At 39.9% G+C, this 20,361-nt stretch overlaps 1 long non-coding RNA gene across 1 annotated transcript in view; it reads right to left on the minus strand.

Moving 5' to 3' along the window:
- Positions 1 to 11,455, minus strand: part of LOC112212330 — a 44,627-nt gene extending 33,172 nt beyond the window's left edge. Inside the window, exons 1-3 of the long non-coding RNA XR_004461167.1 lie at positions 10,716 to 11,455; positions 9,981 to 10,106; positions 9,508 to 9,842 (exon numbers count right to left, since the gene is read on the minus strand). This is a non-coding gene — a long non-coding RNA (uncharacterized LOC112212330). The remainder of the gene's footprint in view (positions 1 to 9,507; positions 9,843 to 9,980; positions 10,107 to 10,715) is intronic.
- Between the last annotated feature and the right edge of the window lie 8,906 nt (positions 11,456 to 20,361).

Genomic DNA, 20,361 nt, shown 5'->3' on the forward strand with positions numbered 1-20,361 from the left:
ACCATCAGCAAGAGCGTGCCATTAATCTGCGAGAGCTATTCCAACGCTAATCGAGGTTCGACCAATTATGTTCACCACGCATCCAAAATGGTTACCTGACTCTTACCTACTTCATGAATTAGTTGGTGATGAAAGTTACGAATGAATAGACAGATCGTCTTCGAGTAACGATCTTCTCCCCTCTACAAAGCAAATGCAAACTCATTGTATCACAAAGGAAAGAGGAAGAGAGAAAAATGATAAAATTTCAATTATCGACAGACTGACTAAGTAGGATCGGTGAAAATTAATTAACGACGCTACTGGTCTTGTTCAAGGAAATCTTGTTGAAAGTGCTCTCGAATGTTTCATCCTTGGTACGTTCCAAATATATTAATTACTTTTAAACTCCACTCGCAAATCGGTATTTGCAGCCCGGTATTTAGCATTCTCTCAATTATGGATATTTAGTTCGTGCGGAAGTAATTTGAATCGTGATAAACACGGAGCACCTGCATTATTTAATGACCGATTTCAATCGACGATGTCCGCTCTTGCGGATATTTAAACATTTACCTTCCATTGAGGGATGGACTGATATCTTCTTCCCTCAAACATATCGCTACAATTTGACATCGTCTTGTTTATCTTGTCCGAAGATCAATTACATTGCCTCGATGAGATAAATCATTTGGAATAAATGCTTTCCCATCCTGTTCGTTCCTCTCGCAAAAAATATATTTTGGGATAAGGTAGGACTATTTGAGTCGATTGGATATTTAATTCAAACTAAAAAATTTGCCTTGTTCAATTCGATTCAAAATATTTTTTGGCCAACCTACGTATGAAAATGGACTATTACGAGTTTTTCTTAGCCCCGTCCATAAGATTTTTCTTGCTAGAGATAACACTTTTTCAATTCTCGTTGTTATATTAAGACACCCTCTGCTATTGTAGTATACGTTACGTCTAAATTTCCTAAAACTTAGTTTGGTTTCTGAGAGGTTCATATACAAGTCTGATTATTCTTTAGACAATTTACGATTGAACTTTAAGATGTTAAAACTCTCTCTTCGTTTCTTTCTCTCCCTGTTAGCTGACTCAAACCTATCTCATTTTACTAACCTTATTTTACGACTTAACCGACTGTCACAGTGAGGATTTATTTAAGCGCTATATCCGCCTGGATCTCTTCTATGCTACATTTCCAGTCCGGTGTAACTTAAAGACAACGTAAATACAGACAGGAACTTGAGGGAACAGCGAGTTTCAGGATTAAAGTAAAATTATTCGTTTTTATGTATTCAAATATCCAGTCGTACGAAGGAGAATGTTTTTCCACCTTCAATGGGGTTGGAATGTTATTCAACCCTCAGCCTGCCACGAGTACTTCCTATTAAGGATTTGCATACCTTACACATCGCTTGTTTGCTGCCAGATTTACGGCCGACCCTTTGCTATGAACTCTAGCGACTTCGTCCATTATAACCGCTGCTTCTCCTAATATATACAATGACCCTTAATTGCATGCCAATGCTCGGACAGATAAATTTAAGGTGAACACGAAAGAAAAAAATCTCTCACAAACTTTCTCCTGTACGTTCTTTAATTATTAGCTGGCTACTAGTTGAGAAAAAGTGTAACGAAGTACTAAATCTCCTTTATGACGACCATAACTGAAGAACACACGGAAAAGGTATAAAAATTCATTTCTGTTGATTTTTTTTATCACACCCTTTTGTACAATGATATTAAAAGTGCTCGTTATATTCTTTCCCTGTGATCTTCAAATATAATTAGACAGAAAAAGTCGTTGTTTTGTCAATTTGCATATCACTCTATTCATCTCGTCGCAATTACGTCTGATTTAGATTAAAAGTTTCACGTTTAATCGATCGGAAAGAAGTAAAACACGTGAAAAGTTTTTTTAACTCGATCGCAATCTTCAGCCCAAGAGATGACATTAATTCGCAGAGAAACACACGAATTCGCTCGTGTATTTATGATACTCACCGCGAGCGTGTTTTATCAAGGAACGATAGCTAAACGGGAACAAAAGCTGGTCAATGTATTTCATCCAAAGCCGATCCCGAGGGTACGTCCTGGTATCTCTCGACTCATCCTTTCGACGCGTACGCCTCCTCTATTCACCGTTCTCTGACCGACGATCGATCGCCTTCCAAGAGCATGTGTCGACCTTTCTCTCCTTGACTCTATCCACAAGAACTGAGAATTCTGCCGGTTTGACGAGTTTCCAAGGGGGATTTTACAATGAAACGCACATGCTGAAATCGACGGGAGCCGATATAGATTGCAGGCAAAGTGGGCCGTGTTCCATTCGTCGCTTTTAACCGGTCTCGAATAAATCAAAAGCTCGTCGTTCGTACTTTCTGTAAATATACGTCGCACGCTCTCTTCCGTTCGACGCTTCTGTTTCATATAACACAAGTGCGGACTCGTTGTTTACAAATTTGTCCATATTCCCTTGCCCCGATACGTTCGACATGTTTCTTCGAGGCTCGCGGCTTCATTTACGCATTTTCAACGAACGATACTTGAATATCAATGGGTTTCCTCAAGTAAAGCGCAAGTGGTCTTTATAGAGAAACGAGGTAAACCTAACGAATTGTTTGGAAATTAGTAAGAATTTGAAGAATTACTACTCGCTCGAGATCACGTATTTTCGATATCGTAATGAATATTCAAGTAGGAAATACTAACGAATTAATTGCTTCTCCGACAGTCTACGTCACTTATTAAAGTTTCTACGAAACGAATAAGTGTTCTACTACTTATGAGCTAAGAGTGTGATCTAATTATACCAAGTGACATTCCCTGTAACTCTCAAACAACATCTTTGCCTTAACGCGATTCCACCCTATCGAATGATACTTTCGTCCCTTCTGACAGGGTCGTTGTTGTTTACGAGCGGTCCATTCGACACATCAACGGTCACAACATACTTAGAGGAAGACAGTCGTTCATTCGGATGAACGTCATTCACGATGGCGAGCTCATTGTGTCATTTTGGTGTTTGCCAGCCTATCACCGAGTAACGATCCATTCGTCGAGGGATGAAACAGTAAAACGCTATCAGGATAAGACCGTGCCATTTACCCGGGAATTTCGGTCGATCTAAGCCACGAGGGTCCATACGCGGTTCTAACCGTGGAAAAGGTTCGACGTAGTTAAGGTACGCAAAGTGAACCGGAGGAATACGGAGAACGTTTGAGGGTTAAAAGCTCTCGATCCCCATTGGCTCAACCATTGCCGAAATCTCGTGGGTTAAGTTCCGCGTCGTTGAACGACTCGAGTTTAAAAGGAATCTCTATACTCTTGGTATTATTCAACCCACGTCTGTGTACGAGTAATACAACCGACGAGGTAGAGAATGGCAAGTCGTTCGATCATCAGGCAGCCACAATTGACGCAACACGCGGGCCAGATGCGGATCAGACGTATTGAAAGGCTATTTGCGGGACGAAGAGAAATTTGCGAGAGTGCGAAATAGGCCATAGAAGAGAAAAGTGGGCCACACGTGGACGAGAGAGCATTAGCATATATCGAATGGTTGGCATTGCGGTGTCGGCTAATTAGAAGGACAGATCGGTTACATATCGACGAGACGGCGCGACGCGACGCGACGCGGTGAAGCGTTTCAGTCAGCAGTGGCTCCTGCTGCTGCCAATGGCTGCAACTCGTCCGTAGAACTGCATAATCGAATCTAATGGTGACTGTAAACCGATGCTAATCGATAGACCGCCGCCACGACATCGCCTTTGCCAGAGAGGTCATTATGCGCAAGCGATTTGCAATTGGATTTAACAAAGGAGAGATAGTATCATTCACGGCGGTCCATTCGTTTGTTCCAGGTATTTCTACCTCTCGTTCGAAATCATTCGTGAAACGTTTAACTGGTTCCTAGAAAAGTTGATCGAACAGAGAGTTTTCTCGCTATCACTTCACCCGGGGATTATCTCGATTATTGATTGGCCTCGCTGACGTTCTTGTTTCAATTTCGCTTTTATATCGTAATGGAAACACGTAGGGCCGTGGCGAAATATCGTCAATTACCCAACTCCGGGTCCGAACGTTTCTCTCTCGACCGAGAGAATTTACAGAGTCGCCGTATTACAAATTCGCAAAGAATCTCGCGAAAAGTAGGCTCTCTCTGCAAGCTTCTATTATTTAACCAAAGGAATCGGAAAGCCGATCCTTGCTACGCGAAATCTCGAAAGAAACTCTGGTTGAGAAACGGATAATACAACGTAAATACTGAATCTTTCAGGATTCAGGGAAAAATCCAGCTTAAAGTGCATTCGTGTATTAAAACGTAGTGTAGGCCAAAAAACTGTCTATTAACGAATATCCGAGCACCAATGGAAGTATCATCGCGGTTAAATATTTTTCTATAAACCGATTACTGCCGAGCATAAATTCACCTCATTAAGTTTAACGTTTCATCCCCTTTTACTCCCTTTCGTAATCCGTTCCTAACTTTTACGGCCGCGATACATCAATATGCCGCACTTGTCGCGCGTACAAATGAATGGAAATATGTTTGTACCTTAGAAGCTACACAATGATAAACGTTATTACTGGTGTACTTGAAAACATAATTTATATCCTAGAATGGAGGTGTACGCAGTTAAATTAAATGTATACATTTCCTGAATGGGTCAAATAAAGCAGGCATATATCTTGCAAGCTTGGAACAATTTTCTTCTCGTGCGGAAACTTGTGATACATGCAGACACGACTATAACTTCGTTCGAATAGCGAAAGTACCAGGTACACGAAGAACTGTTTCCTCAAACCGTTCATTTATTAACGTCATTTGCTGATGAGAACTCGTCAGGTAAGCTGCCTTTGTCCTCTTTATTCTTGTAAAATTTTATCCTTTCTTTCTTGCCATTGTTTGAAACCTTCGTATAGTTTCACATCGTACATAAGTATTGTAGCAAGTTGATTCCGGCCTGACGTCTGACTAGAGAGATCTGCTTCTACTTGCGTTTGATGTATAAAAGAGGCGTTATTAAAACGGCGTTGTTGCTTAGACACTTTCGCCGTTTCGCCAGATTAAACAACGTAATCTCGCATAATATTACGAAAGTAATTGCTCCTTGTGCCGTTGGAGTAAGATGAAATGAATTTTGAGAAAGGCATGCCTGCGTGTGGGAATATTGAAATAAGGATCGGGTTTCGAGATTATAATTACGAGTTGCAGTTGTGCCTGGCAACGAGAGAATAGTGATGAAATATTCCGACCCTCCCACAGGAAGTTTCGCCCGTATCTGACAAAGAAATATTTAATGGGAACATGGACGTGCCGCGACGAAGCAACGGAAAACTTTAGCATCTGTCCTCGCGTCGCCCTTGCCAGTCCCATTCAGCCTGCATTTCATATCGGCAACGCGATTTACACAATTTGTTAACGGAACTTTATTTGCCACTTTAAGACGCGCGAAACAATCGACAAACTGGGAATAACGCGGTATCATAATCGCGTTTGTTAAAGAGTTTCGAACTCGGATCCCGCGTTTCTAAGTTGGAGCCGCGATGAACGGGTCTCCCCCTTGAATTACTTTAACGAGAACTACAAACGAACCCCGGCTGAAACAGATTCCATGTTAAAATGCAAACGGCGGGATCGATACTATTCTCGGTTAAACGGTTGTTTTGAAAGGACCAGCAATTGCCGCGTCGATGCCACGGTCGATCGGAGCAGCAAAATTGGCTAATTGCAAATTATGTTTACGATCTTGTTCTCCCCTTTGTACGAAGAAGCACTCGTGCGAGTATTCGTTCACGTGACTTGAATTTCTCCGTGGTTCCTGAAGGCGCAAGCAAGATTGCGAGCGAAGTGGATGCGGATTAACGTGGTCGGCTGGAAACGATGGTGTGCCGATAAGGAGAAAAACCGACGAATTCAGAAGGCCAGATAGAAAGTTACGTTATGTGAAACACAAAAGTCCGTAACACACGAAATAATCTCTTTGTAAAATCACATTTCTCCAGCGTCTTTTCGAGATACAGCAACAAGGCCAATAAGCGATCCATCCATCTGTCGACGAGTAGTATTACGTCAAGCTAAGCAATAAAGTTTTCTGTTTGCGAGAGAGGTAAAGAAACGAATATTGCCGGGATGGGAGGTTACTTGTTCTTATCAAATTGCAGCGGGTAATTGAACGAACTGGTCTGCTTCTGACAGACGAAAATTGAGAAATAGGATTCGCAGAAGAACGTCTGATACGCTAAAAAGTTGCCACAAAAACGAAGGGGCAGTCAGGTGAAGTTAATTTGTGATGCGTTATTTATTTCTTCGAGGATTTTTAAACACCAGTCAAGCCAACGCTATTGTTGCGGGTAGAACGTTCGAGGGCCAGGGCCATAATTCTTCTCCGCTATTTTTGGGTCGATAGCTTTTATAAAAGATGTCGTGGTCTATCCATCAATTCTACTGGGAAATTGATGATTATGTACAAAGGATACGAACGAGAATATGGGAGAACGAGATATGCAAAAACTATTCGAGATAAAGAGCACCGAGAATTTCCATTTTCTGCAAAACTCGAATGTACGTGGGGCGATTTTTTTTCTTTCAACATGGATATCGGCTATGAGATTCGGTTGCTGCCTCGCCTCAGAACGAATTTCCAATATTTTTTGTAATGTTACACAATTCGCTGTTAGAAGAACGTTACCCGTTAAGACTGAATGCGTTAAATTTCAATGGAATTTTTCTCCGTCGTTCATGAATCAAGAATGGACGAGCCGATGCGAAACTTTTACGTGGCGATAAAACCGAGAGAACAATCCTTCGCGAAATATAACGTAACGAGGATACCAGATACCAGATTTAAATAATAAACAAGCATAAAAAGAAGATCGCCGAATTGAACGTCTCTTCCTTATTATTCCTCGTTGTGCCTCGTTATGTGTCCTGCAGGCAAAGTAATCTCACGATAATTTCAAGCAAACGAAGAATAAGTCTTTGTCGATACTAAATAAAGCGATTTTGAAACTCTCAGCTGTGATGATAAAGCACGACATCATCGAAAAGGCACGAGACATTTTTCCCATAATCAAGACACCTCTTCGTGCAGCCGGAAACAGGCCTCGACAATGCCTGGTCGCTCGATATTCTTTCACGCAGCTGCGCTTTCTTTAATGAAACTTTCATAAATCCGACGGAGCTAGTACTTTGTGATTGCTCGCGGAATTAGACAACAAGAAGCTCGTAATCGGGTCTGTCTACCGTCTATTCGGAATTCTCGTCCGTTCCCCGAGGGTATTCAGGCATCGTTGCTTTGTACACGACCAGTCGAAGAGGCTAAAGCCGACCGAAGTTCTGTCTCGAACACGCAACGACAAGGGGCAAGTCCTGGCCAGGCGAATGCTATTAAAAGCGTGGCCGGTGTGGCAAGAGCTAGCGCGTATTAAGAAGCTTCCCTACGACCCGAATAAACGTCACAACGACCGGCTAATACACCGTTCCGCGCAGTTGCCGGAATAGAAATGGCTCCGCGAAGCGTAAAACATTGTAATCCCGATGTAGTAGCGGTGCAACCGAGTTATCTCCAGGGAAAGCCCGGAACTTCAAGGCTTCTTTCGCGCAATAAAGTCGCGCCGACATCGCTATATTCGCTATTTCGGTTCCAACGTAATAAGACCAACGAACGCGAGCATATGGTAGTCGACGCGACTACCACCTTAATTTTGAACAACGAATAAGCTACGTTTCTAACTTACACAGCCTGTAGCGATTCCATGCACTGTTGTACAATTTGGGAGTTGCTTTCGACGAGTCTTTCGTACTTTATACAGTTTCCAGCGAGACCACGTTTTATCGTTTTATCGGCCAGATATTTCTTCTTCTTTGCGAATGATATTACGTCGAAGTTATCGCGAAGCTTTCTTACGTATATTTATGGAAGGGCGTGTAAAAAGATCGGAGATCCATTGGAAACTTTCCAAGCCTTTTAAGTAATAAACTTTAGCAATTTAGTCGCTCGATGGTCTATCGATAGACGTACAGCAGTTAAATTTGATAGTTGAATTAAAAATAAGAAACGTGTGATTCCGTGGGACATCGATCTACATGAATTTCTGTTCCATTCATTCTGCTTCCTGTTTTTCGTTTGCTTGCGCTGCACCCTGACAAAGATGAACAGCAAGAGTAAAACACTTCGAAAAACATCGATCTCGTGGATAGAAAAACAGAATTTTTTCCTGAGAAAGTATTGTTCTCAGTGGGAAACGGGAAGAACCTTCATTTCTCATTTTAAATAAAATTCTCTGTATAAGTTCCCTTGGCTTGCTTTCGCGTTAGAGGTAAAGGTTTTCGGCTTCGTACAAATGATAGAAAGAAACAGGTTGAACCAGACAGAGATTCCAAGGAGGAGCAATTAGTTCTCAGTGTCCATTTCTTCAACCAACTTACGTACTAATGGCTCTCGGTAACATTTCTAAAATTGACGGTTTAGCAAAAAGGTCAAGAAATTTCCATAAAAGAAGATTAGAGTGAACGATTAAATAAGAATGAATTTACGTTTCATTAAATCCCCCTACATGATTCATGGATGAAGCTGTTCCACGGTAATTTTTGGAAATCGCGAATATACATATATGCGGTTTCGAAGTTGAAGCATTCAGCGTAAAAGATAAATTCTAGGAGACCCCTATTCTTTCAACGAGATTCGTCAATTGACCTGTGCGTTTCTGGTTAACCGATTAAGTTTGACCTCGACCATAAATTATCGTGATTCTATTTGAGCTTTAACCCTGAGGGATCCCGTGTCATCAATTCTAAGGAAAAGGGGAGGGAATATAAATGCGAAGATGCTTATAATCATTATCACTTCTCGTTTTCCCCTTTATGGACTTACAAAAATTGCATCTACTGATTAATTAAATCTTCTGACACCACGATTATTCTCCAATCCGATATTTACCGCGATCCATTCACCGTATAACGGGATAACGGTATTTTCATCCAATTTTCTCGGAATACTTTATGTTCATAAAAAGATGATATTATCGGCTATTTAAGAAAGATGCAGCGATATGAAAACGAGGAAAACGTTTTGTTGCAAGAAGGTTCCTGTCGTTGCATATATCAGCGAGAAAATGAGAGGAGTTGGAAAATGAATGATAAGCCGAGAGAAAACAGGCGAGAGAGGAAGAGAGAAGATAAATTGGAAAAGTGGATTGAAATCGAAGCGGAATCGGGTTTTTCGTCGATCCAGCTTGTTACAGTTATAGCGATCGTTAACGTTACAAAGATTATCTAACACCGGTTCGGGCTCGACTCGTTCATCAGTCGCTGTCAGATTTAACTACGTACTACTCGATTTTGCTTCGAGGGCGTAGCCCGGGTTAGCTCTCGTACATCGAAACGAACGCGCGATAAAACGGTTCGATTAAAAGCTGATTTTCCGACTGATTTTGAGCCCGACCAATCTTCCCAGAGGCCCTAAGTACACTGGATGGAAAGGATAGAGGTTCGACTAACGGAAATCAACTTACCCTGAGATGGTTTCGCATTTCGAGTCGGGCATTTTCAATCAATCTTGGCAGGGAACTCGGCCTGATCGTAAAGTTCCCTTTAATGTATCGAGCGTAGAAAGTCTTGGACAGAGATTGCTCCTCCTTCGAAACGTTATGTTCGATGTCATAAACAGCGATAAGACCATGCACAGGCTGCTGAACCGCCGACGAATTCGTGGAATTTGATCGTAAAGGAAAATATCCGACGAGCGTCCCAACGTCATCTTTCAAGCTTAATTCACCCTCTCCTTGAGAAGCAGTCGAGCTAGTAATCGGTGAAGAATGGATGGAAACTGCTATCCTCTTAAATGAAACTGGAATTCCGGAGTGGATGGATTAGAAGATGAACTATCTACCGGATAGAGGAAGAAAGGGAACACTGACTGATTCGTGTATAATGATCTGTTTTGTGCAATTTGGGGCGCGATTAACAAGCAAACTAGCTACATTACCAGGGGATGGGCTTCCTTAAAGTTTGATTCTATTCCATGGATGAATTGTAATTGTCCTTCTATCAAGCGGTCGATATTTGAGTAGTATAAGATTCTATTTTCGTTCTAGCGGATGTTGAAATGTAACTGTAAACATTTTTAATATAACAAGTAGAATTTTCTAATTAAAATGAAAAGATATATTGTAAATGTGTAGTGTCAGAATATCTAAATGTAGTGTCCATTAAGGAAACGTAGTAAAAATTTACAGTACTAAGTACATACGTCATTCTACTTGGCGGATTAAATTCGCGAAACGTTTAATGGAGATGGCATTACGATTAATAGCACGCTTTCAACCATCATATAACCGTTAACCCTGACATGTTTGTTTTACCAGCAAGCGCGCAGTTTCCATCAAATTTGCGAGTATACGTGCTGTAATATTTATCGAAGGGAGTTCCTTTAGCTTCGCTTCACCAAATAACGCTAGCAATAGCACGTGCCAGGAATTTATTATAATCCAACGTGCAACGATCTGCAAACGGTTTTCGTTTGTCTTTGATGTCCCCGAAATATCTTTGTTACGAGTGAAACATAAAATAAGCTTATCACAGAAAATACTACGTCGGGTACTAAAAGGAAAACAACAAAATATATGCCACTGACTTTAAAGTATAAAATAGTTGAAAACAATGGTATTTCATAAGGACAAGATAAATAATAGCATTTTGTAATACATTCTCGTTCGCTTACCTTGGCTCGTCAAGCAAAACTGAAGTCGACAGTATGTTATTCCATCCAAAATATTTGTCACGACGTCGTTCCATCATCGAGAAGATTCGCCATTCAACCTGACTTTCGCGAACCATCCATCGATCTGACTGGCTTTCCGTATTTCGGACTTTGACAAACTCCGATGCTGTGGACACTTATTGCACACACGAATTGCTTGACAATGAATTATCCCAGTAAATACATATCAACCGGTCGATCAGCTAACCTGATTATGCTCGCACAACTTCGAACACGTATTTTCTCGGACTACTCGATTCAGTAACACACTTTCGCGTTTACTTTGATTTCTCCAACTTACACTTTCCACAGTATATTAATTGATAATTGATGTCTTATAATTTACATACGATTTACACACGAAACAAGCAATTCGATTGCTTTGTTATACAATTAGTAATGTAACATAAGTTATGTAATTGACGCAAGGGGTCCATGTTTACGACACAACGTACAAACGACGCATTCGCAGTGGCGTTTCATTTCGATAGTTGTAAGAATTAACACGAAACGGCTCTGCGATCGATATTCCGGTCGATGATGCGTGCGCAGCACTGTTTACCAGTTTAATTTGTGATACGCATATCGTGTAGTTCTACGCTCGATTTTACCGTGGCTTTTAGTGTTCCCATTAATATTGTAAGAATATAAAGGATTTTTTGTGAGATTACCAGGGGCTTGCTATTCATAATTGTTGGATGTGGTAAGACAAGAGTTTCATATTTAAACATTTTGGAGTTTAATATTTGAGCGCTCTTTCGAAGCACATTAGTCGCCATATTGCATATAATACTCGCATAAATTTCAATCGATCGTGGTATAATATAATTTTTGCAGAACATATAACGAGTTTGTTCCATAAATACTTTAGAAGTTTTCGACACGGAAAAAAATAGGATTTAGTAAAACAAATGGGAAACACATTTTCCATTAAATTTAAGCGGAACAATTCTATTGAAATCTAACCTTATACATAATTCTCATAGGTACTAACAGATGCTATGTTTTATTCGTATCCGGTTCTATCTAGTGTTTTAATTTATAGTAGTATCAATAGAATCTTTGGTGTTTATTGTTTATTTTCCCCGACTTCTTTGATTAATATAGATTAATTTCTGTTTAATCGATTTTGTTTCGTGTAATGCCTTCCTGTAATTTAATTTCTTAAAGACATATTACATTACATTTGCATTTACATCTTAAGAAATGACACAAATAATGGCTTCAGAAGATGAATTTAAAAATTTAAGAAATTAGGATTCCTAGTGACAAGTTAACTTGTTTTCCTGGCTAATAGATTAGGACAAACTATGGTACTTCAAATTTTGTCAAACACCTTCAACCTCTTGATCGTCTACATAGAATGTAGAGAATTTCTGAAGTTGAGTTTGATGGCGCGATGTGCTCATTGTCATTCAAATATGAATTGAACGTAACGATATACATACCCGTAAAAACTGGAATAAAGGTAGCCATTTCGACTAGGGATAACATTTATTACGATGGTCGCGGTAGGGGCCCGCCTTTAATCTGTTTCTTTACGAATAGCAAAAGAAACTGCGATCCTTTCGTTCGATATTGAGATATTCGACGTGTCGGTATTCGGCTCGATATATATAGTTCATGTAAAGATCACGAAGGAGCAAAACCAGCTACCTCAAATCTATGGATTTAATTTTACGGGAAGCCGAGAGAAACGCTGAGCCAACATCGTAAAATCTCTGAAAGTATCCTCTTAGCTTGGATTTCTTCGAGCAATCTGTAATTAGATCTGTATCATTTCCAATGGAAATTGTGACGGATGGAAGCCCATATCAATTATACGCTCTCTCTCTCTCTTCCTGTTTACGACATTGAAATATCGAATTAAGCGTGACGCGATAATTGCTCGACCGATGAACGATTACGGTTCTCGAAAATCTAAAATCTCCTGATTCTGGGGAACAATTGCTCGTAATTTCTTATCTTATATTCCTCCTCCTCTACTTCGATATCGCTATATACTGGTCTCCTTATCCTATTATAAAATTGAAGTTTCGTTGTATTTTTCGTCTCTGTTTTTCTTCATTCAATTAAAAATATTTATGAGACAAAGGGAAATTCGTAATTGTAATCGTGAAATGTATACAGTGGCTACAAAAAATATTTGTACATATCCTTATTTTCCAATGAAACGTTTCTTTTATCAAATTCTACGTTTCATTTTCATAGTATCAAATTTTTCTAGTCACATAAGAGAACTATTAGATGATATGAAATTTATGAACTTGAGATTTTTGAGCCTGATAAATGCAATGATGTGCAAATATAGTTTTCATAGTTACCGTATTTTTGAAAGAGACAAACAAAAGCAGTTTCAAGTTGAAAGTGCATGGCTATAAAAGGGACTCGAGATTTTTATTTCTTCAAGAGTGTTTCCACTTACATGTTTCGGCACTCGAAATGTGTGAAGCTTTAGCTGCTTTTATGCTCGCACTGTATTATTTCCATCTAAACTACAATTCAAAGCTAAACGATAGTTATTTGGATAATATCGATTTCGATGTGTCATTTATTAGAGATGCAGTATTTCACATGCATTGGTAATTCGGTTAATCAACCAGTTAGTATGAAAATTACCAGATTTAATATCGTGTCGACACTGGTGATAGTAATGAAAGATCGAATCCTCGGAGACTCGACCGAAAACTGACACTAATTAAATATCGTAGCAGTATTAACTCGTTCAATAAAGAGCCATAACAGTCTCGTGAAGAGGGTGGGTGGGCAGTCCACGGAATGCACGCGATACGAACGTAACATCGCGGCCTCTTTTCATTCAATTACGTATAAACTTGTACATTACAAGTGTATTATTGCTACACAAAAATTGCACCGTTGTAGATGTCGCGCTGTACCGCGTGGTTAAACAAGATCGGCACAGAAAATACGATTTCGATTAAATTACCTTGTTGACATTGCCTCTCGTTGCTCGCTTATTATCCTCTGATGTGGATTTTGTGTTTGTATTATATTTAACAAATAACGCGACGAGCTTCGTTGAATGATAGAAATTTATCTTCATTTAAAATGATTGAGTTTCTATTTAATTTTGCATTAAACGTTATTAAATATTCAAAAGAGAATGAAAAATAATATTTTTCATAAATTCAAGGCGCATAGGATATTTGAATGTATAGGAGCATACTTGAATGAAAAATTATCGCGTTAGTATTGCACTTGGATCAATGGATTGGTTGTATAGGTCCATGCGTGGACGAACAGTGTAATCAAAGTTGGGATCAATCCGTTGATTTATTTCGACCGGTATAAATATCCGCTTTCCACTCGGTACATTTTCACACCTCTACGCACTGTGTCGCGTCGATAACGAAATACGTCATTTTAACGAGGCCATGCGTCAGAAATATCCCATCAAACCGTCATGAATAATTCCTTTCTTTTGTTCAATCGCGCGTAAACCACCCAATTCCAATTATCCTTCCCTGTGGTCAACAATGAAAACTTCTTTTCTAAAGAGTTTGCTTGACTTACATATTCATACAGATCGTCTTTTTTTTTACTTTTTAAGTAATCACATTGATTTCCATTACCATTTATTACCGAATTACCATTTATATACAGCTCATTCACTATATACACATGTATGAACACAAGATAGTTTCAATATCAGCCATTTTGTTCGAGTGTGGAAATCTGCAGAAAATATTTTCTTCGTTAACGATATTCTTGCTTATGGCATCGCAAGTTATTTCTTGCAATATCGTTCTCCATACTTCACACTTTATTCCTTTCTATTCCCTTCCGTTCGTCCTTCATGTTGCCGAACAATTTGTTTCTGTTTCTTCGTAACAAGCAAAGAATCTTCTTGCCCGTGTTCAAGCATATACCTGGATCAGACATCGAAGCCAGTTTTCTATTTCTGGGCAAATCCTACACTTTGCTTTCTTCCGACAAATCCCACGCTTCTGTTCTGAATGGCTTCACCTTCTCGTGCCTCACCTTTACGATGATACCCTTCTTCGCTAACGACATTTTCCCAGTATTTCCCTTTGTCCAGAGATTCGGTGTTGGCAATAGAGTCGACTTGAAACTTCGTTTCTCTCTCTTCGTGCCTCTGATCCAGAAAATCCTTAGTTGGTGGGATGTATACGTGGCCATGAGTACGTGCGTGTGCGGCCACGGTTACGTAAACGTGTTTGCAAGGTGAACGTGGGCTAGTCGATGCGAGGAGAGTTATAGTCGCTGGAGAGACTGTGGCTGGGTTCCTTCGGAGCGAATATTTTCGCGGGTCAGGAATACAGATGCCTGGCAAATGGTGAGACAGGAAATGGAGAAGGTAGAAAGGATGACTGAACAAGGAAGAATATAGCGAGTCAACAAGGAACGATCAGGGATGAAGGGAGACGCGATGTGTTTGAAAGCCCTAGGGTGCAAGGAATTGGATTAAAACTCGAAATCGAGTTGTCCTCTTCTTTCGCGTTCAGCCAAATTTACTTTGCAAACATTCCATATCCTCGGTCGGCGCGATACGTCAGTTTTTCGGTCCATCTTCCCGTTGTCGTCTATTCTCTTTACCATCCTACCATCGTTGTTTTCTTTTCGCACGTTTATTGTTCTTTTCATTCGCAATGTTTTTATTTTCTTACCACCTTCGAACCTTCGCGCGAAACTCTCCATCGAACTGAATCCTTTTAAAAGGCGAATCCGAACTGTTGATAGTAGCGAAGGAAACGAGTTAACGCTTGATATCGTGATTCCATTACGAATGATCGAGACCGATTTTCAAATTTCTCCGATCTTTCCTGATAGTTCAGCCGGACGTTTAATTTCATTCCGAGAGTAACGTTAAGTGCTAGAGGAAATTTGCCGGATCCGCTTCGACTCGGCGGTAAATTTCATTTGCGTCTCAATGTCCGTGTCGTACCTTCGTCTTGACTAATTAACGTTGCGTTGATTTCGTTTGGTTCGCTTTCCATCCTCGCCGTTGGATAACTCTACGACATTCTCGAAACCGAATCGAGATATCCTTTGTTCGTCTACCGCCCTCTTAAGGATTCACTTCCTTCCCTTCATTATGTCTCGCTCGTTTCTTTCCAACGTTTCCACCCACTCGTCCTTTCCCCTTTGTCCGTTACTTTCTCGTGTTCTTTTGTTGACTGGCCTGTCGATCGTCGAATGGGATGCCTTGGATCCTGTCGTTAGAATCTTTTCCAATAACACGTTTGCTCGCAGCCCCGCGACGGCCAATCTCATTTGCACGTAGGAATTCACATTCATCCGACATTCCAAACCGCGTTCTTTGCCGATTAGTATTCCGATGCTTTTCACGTCGGCCAGCTCCAATGGGGAACTAGTTTTCTCTCTCTTTCTCCAAAGCATACCGCAAGGGGGAATTAATTAGGAGGCATACGTTTGCCAACACTTTGACCGTTTATCGATCGTTTATCATAACAAAATTGTATGTCTTTGAAAATGAAGCATACTGAGCGTATCGTAAGGATTAATAAAACTAATTAGATATGTTTACGTTTAATTAACTAAATCCCATGATAAATACAATGGTGTGCTAATACTTTTTGTAACTACTGTAGGCATATCAAATAAAGTTCTGTAGTGGTATTAATTAATTTTCAAGAGAGATTACATGGTAGTAAGAAGTACGATATCATATCGAGGAAAATCTATATTTAATTTTAATTAATTATGAATTTCGTCAGTTACGAATAACCACGGCAGATCGTCGCTAATCCACTCAGAACAGCAGAATAGACTGTCATTAATGACCTCGAATCGATACCGATTGTGAACTCACCGCAAGGTATCCCTTTCAACAGCGATGCTCCTTCCATCTCTGGCAACCGCCTTCTCATCCCACCCCTAAGTCGAGATATACGTGTTCTCAGTTATGTTGCATTGTACCCAAAGTACGCGGGAATCAAGACAAGTGAATCAATCGGGAACCAAACGTAGTCGGTTCACAGCCACGGCTTTCGCGACCCAAATTGTTATTGCTGAGATGATATTGCTCCGTGTTCACAGAATAATGGCGCACTGGAGTTCTTGCGTGCCTGATGCCACCTCTTAGATAAAGTTGATTCGAATCTCAGAGAATATCGGGATAGACATAGCTTATTTCGTGGTATCCTAAATAATGCCTTATAGATACCTTAAGAAATAACTTAAATAATGCACGTCTCTAATTAGTTCGGTGGATAATTAAACCGAGCGAATTTCTAAATAAATTTGTGGAGGATGGTTGGTCGCGTGATAGTTTAAATAATGAGATTACTCGATGTTGGAACCGTCAAATATATTTCAAAATAATTATAAATGCAGAGTCAACCGTAGATTGCTCGATACGTGTCGTTGTTCGAATGTTCGCTAAGACGCTCGGTACTAACTGATTCGCTAAAGACTGTGTATTGATCGCTGATAAAATCGCTCGAGACGGAGGCTGAAAAAGTGGTCACCTTACGACCGTGTTCGTTTATTTATACTGATCGAGGGGGTACCGGTAAGTTTCCATTCGCCTTTGTTTGACGGTTACGCGTAGCGGTGACATTGTTTTGCTCGGACTTGGTTTATTATTACGTTATGTATATCCTAACGATATTGGTACTCAGAGGCAAAACAACAGCGTAGGTTGAGTTGTCTTCTAGCTCATGTGGCGCTACAAATGTACCATAGAATTTTTCATTAAAGTAGATAGTGTTACGAGACACCTATTATTTAAATGAAGTTATACCAGAAATTTGTAGATTTTAATATGACTGCTGCTTATATTACCTGATTCTTTTAGAGATTCTATGTATATAATCGTAAGGATATCGTTCATGGATTGATTGGAAGCGGTATTTATACTTTTTACTATTCGATCAGCTTAAGGAATGCGTACATCCGGCATTTTGGAAACTCGTGCCGCGCGTACAGATACCGCGATAGACAGGGTAAGTAGAAACTCATTCGAAGGCCAATCGGATTGACGCTCGCTTACGCTCGTGGAAATCGGTCTACTCCACTATCATCACAATGGGTCCAGAGAAATCGAAGTGTGGAATTGCATTCTATTCCAGAGTGGATTCGCACGGACTATCGGAGTATCTTTGCCTTTCCAATTCTCTGATCCTTATATACAGCGCAGTACGAGCGAGTTCGCTACACTTTTTATCATATATTTATTATATTTTTGTCGAGATGAGCTGATTTTTTGTGCGCGACGTCGTAGAGATTCGGTTGGATTCGACGAGCGTATCTATAGAAAGAAAATTGTTTTGTTGAGAAAACTGAAGGAAAGAACTGAAAAAGTTCAAGGTTGCAAACAATTGAGAAGAGATTCAAACGATAAGATTGGAACGGAAAGAAGAATGAAATTTTAAGGAAATCATATGAAATTTCATCGTATTCACTAGTAAATTGACGGTTAAAGTTTTATTTCTTCCATCCTACTCTCGATACCGACGTTGAATGACGATCTAATGGTTGCTCGATGTAACCTCGGCGATGGCTTATCTGAAACTGTTATTAACAACTTTCGAGTATGACTATTGTTTAAAACTCGGCCCCGATATTTCGAAGAAGTTAAGCGGAATTTCGTTGCGCCAAAATTATCAGAAGTTCTGTTAGTCCTGAACTCTGTTATAAGTTATTATAGGAAGTTTATTTAAACTTTCATAAATCCATGTCTGCGTATTGGCGCAAAAGGTTAAAGCACTTTCTCTTTACTAATTAATATTTTTCTTGACAAATTTCTAAATTCAATTGTAGCAACACTTACCTGTTCTGGTACTTGAGAGAAACGTGGCAGATTTTTATTCTTCTAAATTCAGTCTACGAAAAATAAACAGGAAAAATACAAAATAAATCTAACGCTAGAAATACCAGAATAATCAAACCAATTCGTCATTTTCTATAGAAATTTAATTTTTTAAAGTTTGACTGATTTTTTGTAAAATATATGAACAGGAGCTTGTTCCTCATCCTTCATTTTTGATTTCTTCGGCTCGAGTTTTCTAGTATCTTAGTCGTTGGAAATTTTAGTGTTAATTAACGAGATGCAAGAAACGACTATTGTTACTATGATCGTATAAAACGAAAAGAGTAGAGGGTATTAGAAAAGAGAACACAGGTCGATTCGTTTTTTATCTTTCTTTTATAAAACAAAGTCGTAATGTACTGATAGTTCCTTTCGTTTAATGCCAGTATACATCGTAGTACTCGTATTCCTTGACCTTCTTAACGGTTTCACCGACGAACGATCGGTCGTTCGAGTCGATTCTCGACGACGATCGATCGATCAGACTCAATCGATAGACCGAACCTCCAGGGTTTCTGCAAAAACAGGCAATTCGAGCACAACGGCATAGCAAACGTAGACCGGTAAAGCTGTTTGATACTTCCGTTCATTTTGTATTTTATTTCCACTTGCTCGTTTAATTATTACCCTCTTTGTTACTGTCTTTACTGTTTTCTCTCCCTTCCCACGTCGTATAAACTAGACTTTCTTTCCTTTAAGACGCTATGAGCAGCTCGTGCTCTGCGAAGTACCTGTTTTCTCGTGCCAGTTTTTGGAGAACGAGTCTTTCACCTTTCGCACTCCGATAGTTTCTAGCAGACCTCTCATTCTCCTTTTATCCTCTCCGGATCTCTCCTTCGCTCTCGGAGAAATTTCGAAGAAATTATTACAATATTTATACTTTATATTATACATACTATAGAATCGCTATAACATCTCGATATACAGTGAAATCAATTTCAACAAGATCGTTCGAACCTTTTTATCTAGATAAAATCCACGTAAACCTGTACATCGTTTGAATATTTGAAAAACTAAGGCGATATCGTATTTTATGTACAACGCAACGATTATCACATAAACAATCATAAAATGATTACAACTGTACAGAAAGTTGCTTCGGTTTTCTCCTTAAAAGACACATTCAATATTATTGCCTCCATTTCACTATTTCTCCTTTTTTGTCACGCTATTCCGAACGAAATATTCTACGATCGTTTGCCCGTTTTCGTTTCTCCTTTCTATTCTCTTAAACGCTTTTCGACCTACCGACCACGCAAGAGAGAAACCGGCGTCTCTGATATCCGCGATAAGCATTTCCCGGCCAAACGGAGAGGACGAGCAAAAATCGGCGAGCTCCAAACACGAGCAACGCGAGTCTCCTTTTTCTTTTCTTTCTCGTTTCATTGACCGCATCTTATAGCGACCTTATCCAATTCGCAACGGAACTCCGGTTCGCGACAAAACAATAGCGAGAGTTCTGTTCTCTCCTGCCCTGTTCTTCCAAACAAGCAAAAGATCAGCATATTGTATCGACACTTTTGGGCTTTTCGACTTTTACCCGTTCGCTTCGTGGATACTTGCCTCGATTATTCGCGGGAGTTTCGTGATCGTAACGCGGCCCAGAACCCGTTCTCGTAGCTTCGCTTGTTAAATTTTCAGCAGAAATTTTATTGGCCATTAGTTTACGCGTTCCCTACGAAGCAACAAGTAGCCTACGTTCTTCAAAAATGTAGCGTGCTTGCGTTGTTTCGTTTCCATATGCACGAAGAACCGTGAGAACGGGCACAGTTTAATCGCGAACGGAGTCGC

Source organism: Bombus impatiens, unplaced genomic scaffold (assembly GCF_000188095.3).
Source record: "Bombus impatiens unplaced genomic scaffold, BIMP_2.2 scf_0151, whole genome shotgun sequence".
In the NCBI taxonomy this organism is placed as follows: Eukaryota; Metazoa; Arthropoda; class Insecta; order Hymenoptera; family Apidae; genus Bombus; species Bombus impatiens.